This window comes from Gavialis gangeticus, unplaced genomic scaffold (assembly GCF_001723915.1).
Source record: "Gavialis gangeticus isolate Ggan-Ray unplaced genomic scaffold, GavGan_comp1, whole genome shotgun sequence".
Taxonomy (NCBI): Eukaryota; Metazoa; Chordata; order Crocodylia; family Gavialidae; genus Gavialis; species Gavialis gangeticus.
The window spans coordinates 19728655-19743570 of record NW_017729004.1 but is presented as its reverse complement, the minus strand read 5'-3'; the positions used below and the strand labels follow the sequence as shown (position 1 = coordinate 19743570).

The 14916-nt window shown below is 41.1% G+C and overlaps 1 long non-coding RNA gene across 1 annotated transcript in view; it reads left to right on the top strand.

The window, feature by feature from the left end:
- Nucleotides 1-9933, top strand: part of LOC109291237 — a 47808-nt gene extending 37875 nt beyond the window's left edge. The window contains exon 2 of the long non-coding RNA XR_002095782.1: nt 9618-9933. This is a non-coding gene — a long non-coding RNA (uncharacterized LOC109291237). The remainder of the gene's footprint in view (nt 1-9617) is intronic.
- The last annotated feature ends 4983 nt before the right edge of the window (nt 9934-14916 follow it).

The window sequence follows — 14916 nt, the reverse complement described above, 5'->3', positions numbered from 1 at the left end:
TTTTTTTTTTTTTTTTTACGCAGCACTTTCTCATCTGTTAAAGTACATTAAGATCCAGCATTGTTTTATGATAAAAATCACAAGTAAAAATTAAAAATTGTTTTGATCGCTCTGTACCAACCCTCCCATTCCTCTTCCCTCTGGGCTGGATTAAATATTTTTCAGAGAAGCAAAGCTTTTCACTAGCTTCATTAGGGCTTTTACCTGCATTAGTGTCCCATACCAGGCCCTAAAGCAGTGATATCCCCTTGGTATAATGTTATAGTTCAATATCAGTTCTCACCTCTTCTCTGCAGGAACTCTTCAGCCTATCTTCTTCTGAGAAGTACTTTTCAGTATAGCTCTTCCTGCTCCTTGCCCTCCTGTTAAAAGACAGTATCACCTATCTTTACAATAGGCCAGGAAGCATTTGTAAGAGGTTAAGTGATACTCCAGAGATTCCTTAATTGCGTTTAGATGCATTCCATGCATTTTTACACAAGCATCAAAGCTAATGTCTTCCCAAAGGTAAGCAGTTTCTTCTCATATTTCAAAAAATCATCACACATTTTCATCAAGCTTTCAAGAATGAAAGCTACTAGATTGCAGTGTTGTCATAATAAAAAAAGAAAGGTGCACATGGGTATTGTGAGCCAAAGGTGACAAGTGCTGAACAAATAGCGCGTGAAGCCCTTTTCCTGGATGACAGTGTCCATCTCAGTCTGTTGTTGCTCTTGTACTCCAGTTCAGATATGTTTGATCAACTTTTAAATGATTAACATAGCAATAGCAGGTGAAGGCAGTCATCACACTTTGATACAGGATAAAGTACAAGGAAGTCTGAAGGAATCTTTCATTGCCAATTGAACATCAATTCTTAGCGCAGCTCATGTGAGAAGTCAGCCTAAAAATGGTATTCCATATCCTACCTTGAAGTTGAATCCAATCACACCAATGTAAATTTGGCATACATTGCATTTAGTTAATTCTGCAATGGGCATCTCTCTTTTTCTGTCGAGATTAACATAGTCATGTCTGAGTATACAACTTTAAATTTTTTTTCTACAACATTAGTATCTGAATTGAATGTTTTGAGCTCATTGGAAGGACTAGACTTTCACCTATCTCAATTTTTAAAAAGGACCTTTAAACAATGGATTTCTAGCGACAGACACAGTCAGGTGGCATGGGCTCTTACTGGGGGAGGTTTCTACCATGCTGTGCTGGAGCTAACCAGTGGGAGAACTAATGGTGACTGGGTCCTGATGCTCACCTGTCTGTGACTCAAGCTGGGTCATTCCTGTACCCACACTGCAAAATGTTGCTGACTCCTTGTGTAAAGATTCAGCCAGTGGACTTAACGGGTGGTACTTAAAGTTTGACCAGAGAGGAACTTATGGTGGATGGTGAGTCTCAGAAAATGTAGTGGTCACTAGAAGGCAGATTCCCATCTCTCTGACTTTACTAAGTAAGAAAAGAAAAAAAAAAAGGTGTTTACTTCTCTTTTAAAATATTTGCTTTGATGGCAAGTAGAGTTGATTAAATTATTTGCAAATGTATGTATTGAAATGAGGCTCTTTTTAAATAACATTTGTAAACCAATTTTCATTTCTACAAATGTGTTTTTCATAAGTATTTCCCAAACTGTTTGGGACCCATCATTTTTGCATTTCTCATGGGCCCTACACTTAGTATATCTGCTTTCCATTACTATTTATTCATAGATCTTTTTTGGTATAGTTTCTGCTTTCTGATTAGATGATTGACAATTTTTAGATAGGAGGATAACAAATGACTAGTAAATCATTCTGTTCATGCACAGACTCTGTGGTTCAGATTTAAATATGAAAATCTGAATACAGTCATGTCGATCTGAGCCTTTTGTACATGGTGGGATATACATTTAATAAATAATATGTTCATATAAATGAAAATCTCTGCAGGTAAATACTTGTGAAGAGTAAATAAAAAGAATGATAGATCTGGCTTATCTGAAATATTCTTTGGGATGTTGGTAGATTGCCTCTTTCTTTTTCTGTATTCAACCAACTTATTGGTAAACCATTAAACTATTGAATAATGTGGTTGAAATGTTGGCCTTGTTGACAGCAGTGGGAGTGTTGTCACTCACTGCAGCAGGGCTACGATTTCACCCCAGCTTACATGAAGCCTGAATTCTTCCATTACACAGCCACTTTACACTGCCAGAATAGGTTTAGGAGTCTATGGTATAAATAAGAATCAGGCCCAATGGTGTATTTTTATATCCTTGGTTACCTGTACCTCTTTTTATAGTTTACCTGTTGCGTTTATCTCTTTGTACCTCATTGGAATCATTCTCCTTCTAGTTGGACCCTGCCATATTTATCTGCCTCATAGGTGTTTTAGTTTGAATATTTCCTGTTCTCATTTTCCTCTCTAGACTGAGCTATTGGTTGTCTTATATAGTCTCTGTTTGGCAAGGGAAGGTTGCATTCCTGCAGTGCACAATGGTGATATGGTGGACAGCCCTTTTATGAAAAAAAAAAAAATTTTTTAAAATAAATGTAAGTATGACCCAACTGTCTCCTGAACCAGAAGCAGTTATAACTGCATCTGCTTGGCACCATGGGTGGGTTAATTATGTCTGTCACTCAGTAGTGCTAATTAATCTGTCTGGGCATCAAGTGGATGCTGCTAAACATCCTGTTCGAGAAGCAGCACATGCAGACAGCATGTTTGAGAGTGGTGCTGCCTGGTGCAGTAAGTTTACCACGTAGACATGCCAACATTTTTTTCTTCTTTAATTTTACTTAGCATGAGGCATCCATTTTTGGCTGCAGTAGCTATTCTGCCTATCCTTCCTTCCTTTTCATGTCCTTGTTGGAATCTACCTATAAAGAGCCCAAAGAGGGAAATTCTAATTGTAATCACTGCTTTTCTACCTTTGTTACAGGGGGTAGGATGAAAAGCAATTGTTTTAAGTTGCAGCAAAGTAGGTATAGTTTATATCTCAGGGAAAAAATACTATTTATTGTTAGAAGAGTAAGATAGTAGAACAGACTGCTAAAGGAAGTTGTAAAATCTCCTTTCTCAGGGATTTTCAAGAGGAGGCTGCACAAGCATTGGACCGGGGATGTTTTAGGCAGTAGCATAACTGGGGTGGATGAGCAGAGCACCAGCCCCAGCCCTAGGTGACCTTAGGTTGCTCACCAGACTGGCACCTCCACCCTTGAAGAATCCACAGAAGCAGCTCTACAGCGTTGCTGTTGCAGTCACGTGGACGTTTTGCTGCTGCTGTAGGAGCAACAAACCAGGGTATGTAGACCATGCTGCAGCAGCATCTGGGACTGTTTTTGAGTTTCCAGAGTAGGTAAAACTCCCCTCTCCTCCACTTTTCTTCAGGGTTTGCCTAGGATGCAAACCCTGCTCATTGCATATCTGGTTTTTAGAAGTTGTCCTACATTTGTACAAGGGGTTTGACCAGATGATGCTCGAGTTCCCTTCAACCCTGTGATTCTACCTCTAACCCAACTTCCAAACAAATTTGCAATGCACTTTAAAGCAATGGATGATTAGCTCCACAGTGGTAATAAGCTGTGGTCAACAAAAGGCTACATAACTGTTAGCTTGCTTTTTCCTGCAAAAAATGATAGGTGGAAATTTGTAAGAATTAACAAAGATATTTAAAATAAATTCATTACAGCATGAAAGGAGTGACAAATAGTTGCTATGAATGATCAGTAATTCACTGCACTAACTTCAGATGTATTTTAGAGGCAGAGGCATAGCTGGCTTCTTTGGCACCCTGGGCAAAGGAGGAGGAGGGAGATACCCAGAGGCATACTGGTAGGGTTTGTGCCATGGGCAGCTCTGGGCTCCGGGTGGTGTCCAGTACCCAGTGAATGAAGTCAAGGGAGTTCTCAGGTCCTGGAAGCTCTGGACTCCAATTGCACGGAGAGGGGGAAGCAGTCGGGTAAAGTCAGTGCAGCTATAGGGTCCTAGCAGCTATGGAGGAAGGTTTCCCTTTGCTAAGTGTCATGCTGAGCAAAGAAATAAAATTCTCAATTTAGTGGCTGGGGGAGGGAGCCCCCTGTCTTCACCCCCTGCTTCTTCCTCCCAAGCCCTTAGCAGCCAGGACCAGAGAGTTTCCTGCTTTGATTCTGGCCCTGTTTCACAGAGCCCAAGCCTGTAGCTGCTGAACTAGCAGCATAGTTGTGTCCATTCTGCTGCCCCCTAACTTTGGTTCCAGTGCTCCCCACCCTTAATCAGTGCCCAGCACTCATGCTCCCCTCATGCACCCTAGTTATGCTACTGTTTAGAGTGGTGATGTCCAACCTTTTCACCCTATGGGCCAGATAGGTGGTGCTAGGTATGGCTGCAGGCCAGATCTGTCTGGTGGGCTCATTTCAGCTGTGGAGGGCAGGCACAGCCTGACCCTGGTCCATCCACTAGGGGTGGGGAGTGGCTTGGCTCTGATCTAGAAGGTGGGTGGAGGGGGCAGGGAGCTGCCTGGCCCCTCTCTAGACCCATGGGAATGGGGGACAAGGCAGAGCAGCCTGATTGGGATGTGTGGGGTGGAGGGCATGGGGAGTAGCCCGGCCCAATCTAGACCTGCAGGGGGCGGGCCCGGCCCTGATTCCACTGCATGGCACTGGTCTCAGGCAGGGCTAGATCTGGCCAGAGAGCTTCCATTGCTCATGCGCTGCTAAATTTTCCAACCTGTGGGGATCCCTGCAGGCTGGATGCCATGGCTCTGCAGGCTAGATTTTGCCTGTGGGCTGGAGGTTGAGCACTCCTAGTTTAGTGGATAGTAGGTTGTAACAATAAATTGGGCGCAAAGGTGATGTGGAGACATATGATGGAGTTGAGCTGAGAGTTCAAGGGAACTCTATGGAAGCTCTTGTGTAGTCATTATAGGCTTTTGATTTTCACAGTTTACTCAATGCTTAACAAGTGCAACAGCAAATGTTTCTGTAATCAGATTTTGAAGAATCAGTGACATTTCATTTTGAAGTTGAAACCTGAATGTAATGGGGGAAAAACATTCTCATCATCCAGAACAAGTGTTTAGTTCTCTTTTACATGTAATGAGATTTTGGGATCTTTGATATTTATTATTTATTTATTTTGAACACTGATCCAGCATTCAGACATGTAGATTCCTTCAACCTCAAAATGAACATTATCTACTATATGCATGCCAAAATTATTGGGTGTCTACATGTGTGCTCCGGGGTGGAGGGGGAGTGGGGGGGCGGAGCATTTTAGTTGGAGCAGGTCCCGAAAAGCTGCTATAATTAAAATGCCACAGCATCACATACATTCAGTATTTTCAAAATGGCTGCAAGATTGCTTTAAAATAAAGCTCATTTCATGAGTTTTGTTAAAGCACCCCTGTTGCCATTTTGAAATGTGGGATGGTGAATACCCATGACTGCAGCGTTCTGGAGCGTTCTAATTGGAACGCTCCAGGAGACTCAGTTAATCAACTCTGCTCCAAAACATTCTAATTAGAACATGTCTGAGCATGTGTATAGGCACCTGTAGAGCCCAAAAGACATGTAGCATGTTCCTGAGAAACTTTTCTTGTGTGCCCATTTGTGCATACTGTGTTGTACAAACTGATTTTTGTCTCTGTATTTGTCTGTTGACAGAACACCTATTGGTGGATGGAAATTTTTTGGGCGACTAGAACTTTCAGTGGTATGTTTTTCTGGATGTTTATGGAGAAGTATCCTCAAGCACAAACCGAGTCATTTTTAAATATGTTTCTTGATATGATATTAATAAAGAATGTAGGAAAACTAGGACAAGACAGTTAGGGTGCAGTCTAGAGCAGGGGTCAGCAACCTTTTCAGGCTGCGGGGTGGACTGCCCCAGTTTAGATCAGAAGCAAGCTAGTCTATAGGAGGCGGGCACTAGGACCCAGCTGAAGCTGCCACCTTTCCCAGTGGCTGCAGAAGGAAAGTGTCTACCATCACCACTTTTCCCTGCTGTGGCATGGGGAGACTGTCTGTGCCCATCCCCATGGCAGTAGGAGAAAGACACTGTTGCCAAAGCTTCTCGCCACTGCAGAGAAAAGTGCTGGTTGTGGACACTCCCCGTGCCACTGCAGGGAAAAAACAGTGATGGTGGGCACCTTCCCAGTGCAGATGCTGTGAAAAGCTGCAGCTGTGACTGGGTCCTAATACCCACCCACCATGTGCTATCCTACCTCTGACCCATGAGCTGTAGGTTGGTGAGCCCTGATCTAGAGTATAATTCCAGTGGGAAAATCCTCCCTGTATAGGGGGCGAGCAAACAGATTAAAGTGTTTGAGGGAAATTTAAGCAGCATATAGATTCTGCATTGGTCATGTGAATGGGGTGAATTTTACCCCTAAGTATACTTTTAACAGAAATTAATTTTCTTTTCACCTGAATTTGTTGCTGAGCTACTTATCTTTTCCGTACTCAACTGAAGGGATCTTCAGTCATTGAAAAAGGACTTGGTTTTGTTCAGGATTGTCCATTTCATTTACATGACATTCAACACGCTAAAGCAGCAGTGGGGAGTCATATTTGGAAAATATTTGATTTATTTCTTCACCCATTGAAAATGTTGCCTCATTCATTGAGTTTGGTCTGTCATATCTTATTATTTCACTATTTATATTTCTCTGTACTGAGGTTGATACCGAGGCATTTTTTTCTGCCTATCTCTGAGGGCAGAGAATACCTAAACTCTTTCTCACTGTTTACATATGTAAAAAGGTAGGAGAGAATTGGAAGAAAACTTAAAACTCATCATTAATTTATTTAGTATAAAATTGAAAATATCCTTAAATGAAATCAAATGTAAATTTTCTATCTCCAGGACTTCCATTAAAAGTTGGCTGCACTTGTCCTTATCCCAAGAAATTTTTGGAGTTGGTTGATTCACTAGTAAATTCAAAATAAAAAATATTTGGCATCAGCTCAAAGGAGGAGATGTTCCTGCTGTTGTTACTTGTTGGAACTACCATATTTTCTCATATACAGTATGCCACAGAATAAGATATGCACCTTGTTTTTGAAAGGCAGAATGTAGAAAAAAGGATCTTTCCTTGTAGAAAGTAACTGAGTAGGGGCAGCAGCTAGAGAGCCAAACCTGCTTATTGTTCACATGCAGAGTTACTTTTGCTTTTGCCTAACAGGAGCTTAAGCGGCAGAAACTGCTGTTACTATATTTCCTCCATTTATAATGCATCCCCCAAATTCTAGAAGCTTGTTTTTGGGGGGATAAAATATGCTGGATGTGAAAAAATGCAATATTTATTTTTTTTCCAACTGGGGTCAAAGTTTCCACCTTCTGCAAATGCAAGGAGTAGAAGTAAGCCCCATCTTCTTGATCCCATTTCTCTTTTCCACTTTCACAGGAGAAAAGGGATTGAACAAGGGATTGAATTTTTAGTCTGAACAACTTGGTCAAACTAAACATAAACTTTCTGGGCCCACAGCCAGGTATTCCTTTAGATTTGCACGATGATAGACAGAATGACAATAACAAAATAGGTAGTCGAGTTGTATTCTAATTTTTACCATCATAATATTTATTACTTATATTATTGTCAGACTTTGGAACCCTCATCAGGGACCAAGGACCCATTATGCTAGGTAATGTACAAATTTAAAACAAAAAAAATGGCTCCTGCTCTAGAGATCTTGTAATATAAATCCATTTATTTAGAGGGAATATTTAGAATCTAGGTTAACACACTACTAAAAATGTGGACCTCTATTTCTGTGGCCAAGGACTGTTGGTTTTTTGGGGGGTTTTTTCAAGTGAAGTAGTGTTATTAGGCTAACAAAAGCTGCCTTTTTGTAGTGTTTTTTATGGTTCCATTAACTTGAAAATACCACTTATTGTAATATAATTTTTATGATTATAATTAAAGATTGACTTGATTTTATAGGGTTGTATGCAATTTGATTTTTATGGAAGCCATGCAGTAAAATCTAACCATTCCTGCTGAAAGCAAAAATCTATGTTGACATGATATTAACATGTATGACACCTACTTTGTGGGACTGTGGTATACAATATGAGTAAGAATTTAGGTATGGGAACCACAGTTTTCCAGGATTGTTGAAGGCAATAGTCAGGTGTTTTTTGTTTTCCTTCTGTAAACCATTTTGAAGTTTTTGCATATATATTTTTTTTATTTCAGATTCTACTCCTGATTCATTATTTGACCATAAGTAGGGCCTGGCTTAAATTGCGGGTCCAGCTTGCCAATATCATGGCCCGATTGTGATGGGGGGCCACCATTTTCACGCCTGCTTTGTGGCACCCCCCCACCCATGCTCCATGATTGTTTGAGGGGGCAGGTGTAAGGCCGGATTTAACTGCAGCCGCAGCAGCCTCAGCCTTCTGCTTGCTGCTGAAAAACCCATGTGTGTGTGCTGGCTTCCTGCACTCAGTCTGTCCACGTGGTCAGGCTACTGCTGCTATCCCTGCTGGCTGCCTTAGGCAGAAAGCCCTGGTGCTGGGGAGGGGAGGGCTATTTGTTCCTCTGTGTGGGAAAACTGGGGTGTGGGGGGGTTGGGGGCACTTGAGGGCTGCTTTGGCAGATGGACCTGGCACCGGGTAGGGCAGGGGCTGTTTGCTCCTTCTTGTGCTTGGAGGAGCAAAACGGCCCTTCCCTTACCTGGTACCAGAGCCATCTGCCAAGGCAGCCACCAGGCGCCCCCTCTGCACCCTAGTTTTCCCACCTAGAGGAGCAAACAGCCTCTCCCCTACCAAGCCCCAAGCTCTCTCCTTCCCCTGTCCCTTTTGTAACCCCTTTTTCCCTTCCCCTGGGCTGCTAGGCTTTTGCTTCTGACTGGGGAATGCATTGCTTTCCCCAGCCTGCAGCAGTCATCTTGTTGCAACAAAATGCCATGATATGGCCACTTGCTGGGGATCTACTCAGCGAGCAGCCATATTGAGTCATTTTGTTGTAAATCACATTTTTCATCAAAATCACCATTCAGAAGAAATGCAAAATCACAATTTCAACTAGGTCCTAAGATTGGCAGATCAGACTGGGCCCTACTCCCGTCCTCCCAATAACAGAATTTTGAAGAGTGCTAAGGCCTTTGTATAGTCCCTACCTCCACAATTGTATACCCTATGCTAAAGCTATTGACTAAATTCCTTAAAATCTTGCATCTTTGCCTCAACTTGGCTACCATGCATAGGAGTCCTTTCTCTTCTTTCCATGGTGTTGTGTGGAAAATTTCTAAACATTTTACCCCAGGCTAAAATTGGCTGCATGATTAACTCTTCCTGTCTCAGATTGCATCAGTATACAAGAACCTATGTGCCCATGTAGCTACAATGCGATGGGTCCTGTACCAACTCTACCAAGCCATGTAATAACTATAATTTTAACATTTCCATAATAAAGTTTACTTATGTTCTTGGTATGGAAATTTCTCTGAAAACATTTAAGGTTTCATTCATTTTAAAATCTTCGTATGAAAAGCACTAGATTAGTTGATTGTTGTAGTATTATATTAATAGCTGTCTGACTACTAGAGAAAACCAGCTTGTTGAGTGAAATACAATATCTCTTACATAATCATCCATTAAAACCATCTTGAATATACTTTCCAAAGTTTAAATAATTTCTTTCCTTCTGTTTGCTTTTGAAGATGGTGCAGATAGATATTCTGAACTAAAATACGGAAGCTGATGGGAAGGAGGATTATGAACTAGCGGCAGCATTTTCTGCATAGCCCATGAAGGCTTGTACATCAGTGAGCAAACCCTGTCACGCTCACATTTTGGCCTTGCTGCATAGAGGTTGGGGAGGATACAGCAACAACACTTTGCACTTAGTGTTTTTCATCTGAATATCTCAATGTGTTTTACATTGGTGAGTAAGTATTCCTGCTCTCATTTTACATGCTGTGAAACTACAATGCAAAGGGCAGTTATGACTGTTATCCAATAAAATACTGAAACACCTGCCTAGCTTTCAGTACATAAGTAATGATGGCTCATATGGTTGAAGTGAGCCACATGGTTAAATATCTTGCTGGACTGGGTCTTGAATGACTTTCTCAAGGTCACCATACAGAATTAATGCTAGTATCTGGATCTTCTGTGTGTCAGTTCTGTGTCATCTTTCTAGAACACAATATATTATAATAATAAACTGATAACTTGGTTTACAGGAGGAGATAAAAGGTGAAGAAAATATAGAATCCAATTAAATGGATTTGTATCCATTGTAATGGATACAGATTCACCATTCCCCATAGCACTTGTATTATATTTCCTGGAATGGTGAATGTCTGGTGGTCATTGCCTGGAAGAAAATAGCCTGTTTGCTGTGGTCAGAGAAAACCCCAGATTGAAAAGGGCAAGAACATTTTGTACAAAGTGACTATACTGCTACAGAGATAAGGCTGTTCCCTCAATAACTTTCCTGTGAATGGTGAGGCATTGTTAATGTAGGATGTTACTGGTAACATAAGTTCATCAAATGTCATTATTTTAAATGCTTCCTATTTTTTGCAAATTGATATATGTAATAAAAGCACTACAAGAAAGGGTTCTTCTCTATTGCTAATTTTTAAAAGCATATTTAAAGACCAGAAACATTGGTGGCTGAGTGTGTATTTATACCACCAAGGAATATTGTTCATATCAAGTTGCCCAAAAGTCCAGCTTTGGCCTTTGGGATGGGATCATGTGATTTCTCCAAGTTTTTTGACAGGGTAAAAGAATGTAGAAGAGTGTTTATACTAAACAGATTAAGCTGTTTGTAAACATGTCCCCTTTAAATTAAGTGCTGGTTAGGACAAAGAAAGTGCTTTGTTGTTGTCAGCTGGATTTGTCTTAAGTCAAATGGGCAAACAAGTTAAACATCGGATCCTCGTTAAATCCCTAATGGCTGTGCAGATTAAATCTGAAAAGGTCTGTAAAATGAGTAAAAATTAAATTGCTTAAATTCTTTCTCTCATTTACTTTGGCTAAAGCATTTTTTTCTTTCCTCTCTTCTCATCCGGCTTTAGGGAACTTTGTTTTCAAACCACATTAGCATAGAGACAAATATTAAACAAGAATTTCACTTCTCTGCAGTCTTGTCACTTGTGATGAATAAGACCTTGCTTGGTAAGTGGTGGTGACACATCATTGTGGCAGCTTCTGCATCTCAACAGAAGGATAATTAATCTTGCTATCAACACTGCTAAACAGGGGAGGCTCACTCAAAGTTTTATTCCATAGTGCTGCTTTGTGTAAGGTGGGATGCCTCTATTTGAAATGGTTGTCTGTGAGTCATGAACTTCCTGTGATTGGGTTGTTTTTTTTTAATCACTTGGCTTTTTGAATTGTGGGGGAAAAATACATAGGCTTTGTGCAGTCTTGATATGGATCTTTTATGCCTGAGGGATGGGTTTGTTTCACCGAATTCAGAAGTAACATGGGCATGGATAAGTAAGATGGACCAATACCAGTGCATGCATGAGCTCTTGCAGGGCCTCATCCTATGGGTGTCTTCACATCCCACTGACTCCAGGGGGAGTTGAAGGTACTCAGCATCCCACAAGGACATAATCTGGGGTGAATGCATACTGCAGCTGCTTTCACATATCAGTTATGGGCATGAAGGGATTTACTATTAGCCAGCCAAAAGCTGAAAGCAGCAGAGCTATTAGAAGGTACACAGATTGCTATTCAGCGTATCATTTAACATTTAGCAGTCACCACTTCTTTTTTTCTTCAGAAATCCAGTATTACTGTAGCTCTTGAATGATGAAAAATCAGAGCAGTAAAGTAGGGATATATTTTCTTCAATTATCACTCTAATTTAAAAAAAACTTTATAATATTAAATGGGTGTTGATTGAAGATAACAGAGGTGTTAGCTGTGGTGTCCTGGCTAAATTCCAGTTGGCTAATTACATGCTGCCTATCTAAAATTCGCTTATAGTTTCATTATTTAGATGAACTATTCTTTGTGTTTTGTCCTGAGCTGTTGCATATTGTTTCTGTTTAAAGGCTTTTATAATTGCACAAATTTGTTCATTTAAAAGTGAATACTGAAGCCAACTTTCTGTTCCTTAGAAACTCATACTTAAAATAATAGATATGGGAAATTAGCTGGAAACGCATCTTCTTGTGGTTAAAGGGAAAGACATGTACTCTGCATTGTGATGTGATAGAATGATATCCCAACATATATTCAAACAGAGCACACGACATTTTCCACCATCAGTGGGAGAGAAATATATTATGCTGATGGGTCTTCCCAACCACGTCAACATGGGATGCTCTTTTCTTCATTTGACCTTTGAGTTGTATTTTTCTGTATCCTTCCTGTATTTGGGATCTGTATTTCTGTTTGCTTGTTTCCCACTATCCTGCTGTGCGTCATGCACCTGTCAAAAGGGCACCTCAGTTGAGAAGGTCAGATGTGCAGCTGCTCCTTGCTGTAATGCTATTTAGTTTTTCTTAGATGAATGAAGTCTTGTGGCTTCCAGCTACAGTCAAGAAAGGGAGATTTGGAGCTACTCCAGTGGCCTGAGTCACAGCACTTACAGCGTGGTGAGCTACATGGCCTGCCTGTGGGCCTTTTGATTGGATTGTGTAAGGAATGGCACATACGGGTACACCTCGTATTTAGAGGTGCAGAACCCCCTGCCTAGCAATGTAGCCTTTGAGTCATGAAAGGCTATTTTACTTTGCAGTTCCTTTGTATTGATGGATTGATGGCCTCTGTGCAAGGGGCAGAGATATAACTGCCAGGTTTTGTGCCCTGGACAAAACCCTGCTGGGTTGAGGGTGGGGCGGGGAGAGACATCAGCACTTATACATGTGCTGGATGCCTGCTCCAATGCGCGCTAATTAGCACGCATTGGAGCAGACTTCATTAATTGAGTCTGTTGGAGCATGCTAATTAGCACGTGCCAGCAGCCTCCGCATCACGTATATTCAGTGTCCTGCACTTTAAGATGGTGGCAGGGGCACGTTAACTAAAGCTCGTTGGCGAACTTTAGTTGAAGTCCCCCTGCCACCATTTTGAAGTGCAGGACGCTGAATAAATGCGACTCTGTGTGCATTTTAATTAGATCGGCTCCCAAGAGCAGCTCTATCTGAAGTGCCCCTCCCTTGCTCTAGAGAATGTGTAAAGACACAAGTGCCAGAGAGTAGAGGGTGGGGAGGTCAGTTTTACCTGCCCTGGGGACTCAAAGTCCCCAACTGCTACTGGTGTAGAGTGGTCTGTGCCATCCCAGTTGGTGCTGCTGCTGCTACAAACTCTCTGGGAAGTGGCCATTGTGGAATGTGCCCTTTACTACACTGTGCACCCACCCACGTTGAAGCAACCAGACCTGACCAGATCAAATCCACATGTACAGTATTAAAACTTTGTACCATTAATATCACTTCTAGCAGGGGTCACACATCAACATGACACCTAATGAACAAGGAGTCCTGTTAGGTATCCTTCTTTCTATATATCTTACACATCTGCAGCCTTTCTTGTTTCAAAACATTATTAGCCCTCTGGTCAGCTGATATGTGTACCTGCAGTGAGAGCTGACAGGGGGAATGGTGCCCAGAAGTATTCTATGTCAGCTTGTGCAGATAAAAAATCTAAGGCTTTAAATGCTCAGCTTTTTTATTTATGTTAATTATATGTTCTTACTCAGTTCATGACAGTTCAGTTCTGTGATGAAATGTCATAATGTTTGCTTCTGAATTAATTTGCTTCAGCAAAAAAATGCCCCAGATCCCCTCCCGCTATAAATTGGAATGCTAACATTGAAGCCAATGTGGCAACACTCACCTGAGAACCTGGCCATGTATTGTGATCAACAGAGTCAGTGCTATATTCTTTTGGCTCTAGGCAGGGACCAAGCCTTGGGTTCTTCCCATCCACACATTAGATGGTTGCATTAAGTTAACGTAGTGAAAGCACCCTTGGCCTAGACCCTGGGCAAGTTCTTTGGTTGCTCACTCTTAAAGCCAACCTTGGTGGTCAAAACTGACCTACATCTGTCATTTGTTTCTCCTTGTGCTCTTTTTTGTTATTGGGTTGATAAAGATTAGCATTTTTCATGTTAATAGTTTTTATGACAGTGCAAAGCACCAGACTGAAAAAAAACATCTAAAGAGAATTCAACAATTCTTTATAAGAATTGTGTCAAAATACTCTTAAAATATACGGTCGTTGTTTTAAGCAATTTATTAATAAGTCTATTGATACCAGAAGATTTTTTTTCTTAGAGTTCTGTAAAAAACAAACAAACCCCATAACTGTTTAAAATGCTATCCACACAGGCTTAATGCCAGGAAAAGCAATCCCATTAAATTGGACCTCATGAAATATTTATGAGGTCCAATTTAAAATTAATTCTGGCATTAAGCCAAACCAGGCAGTATATTTGCTACTGTATTAAAACGAAGCAGATGAGGTATTTTTTCACAATAGTAATCTGCCTGGGTTTTAGTTTGGCCCTAACAGTATTTTTAAGAATACCGCTGTTATTTTTGACGCAAAACAAAACATTTCTTTCAGTACCTGTTCATGCAGAAGCCATTTGTTTTTGAAATGTCAGTATTCTGTAACCTTCCTTCTGCTTTGGACGCACTGGACCAGGCTCGCTTGGAGCTGCATGGGGCGATCCTGAGCGTAAGACGCCTCGGCTTCCTATCTCTTTTCTTTTCTCACTGCCACCTGTCTAAAGGTCTCTAGCCTCTGTTTATCTCGCTTTCTCATTCTTTTCTTGCTTTCTTGTAGCTTTTTCCCCCCCTTTCTCTCCTCTTTGTCCCATCCCCCCATACTTCTGGTTTCTTTTGTCTTCGCAGTCTTCTTTCTTACTGTCTCTTTCTCTTTCTTTCTCTCTTTTCTTTTCTGTTTGTTTGTAGCGGGGAGTTATCTTCCATTAGCTTGCCTTTTGCGGGGTGCTCTTAATTACCCCTTCCCCCCCTTTTTGTTTTT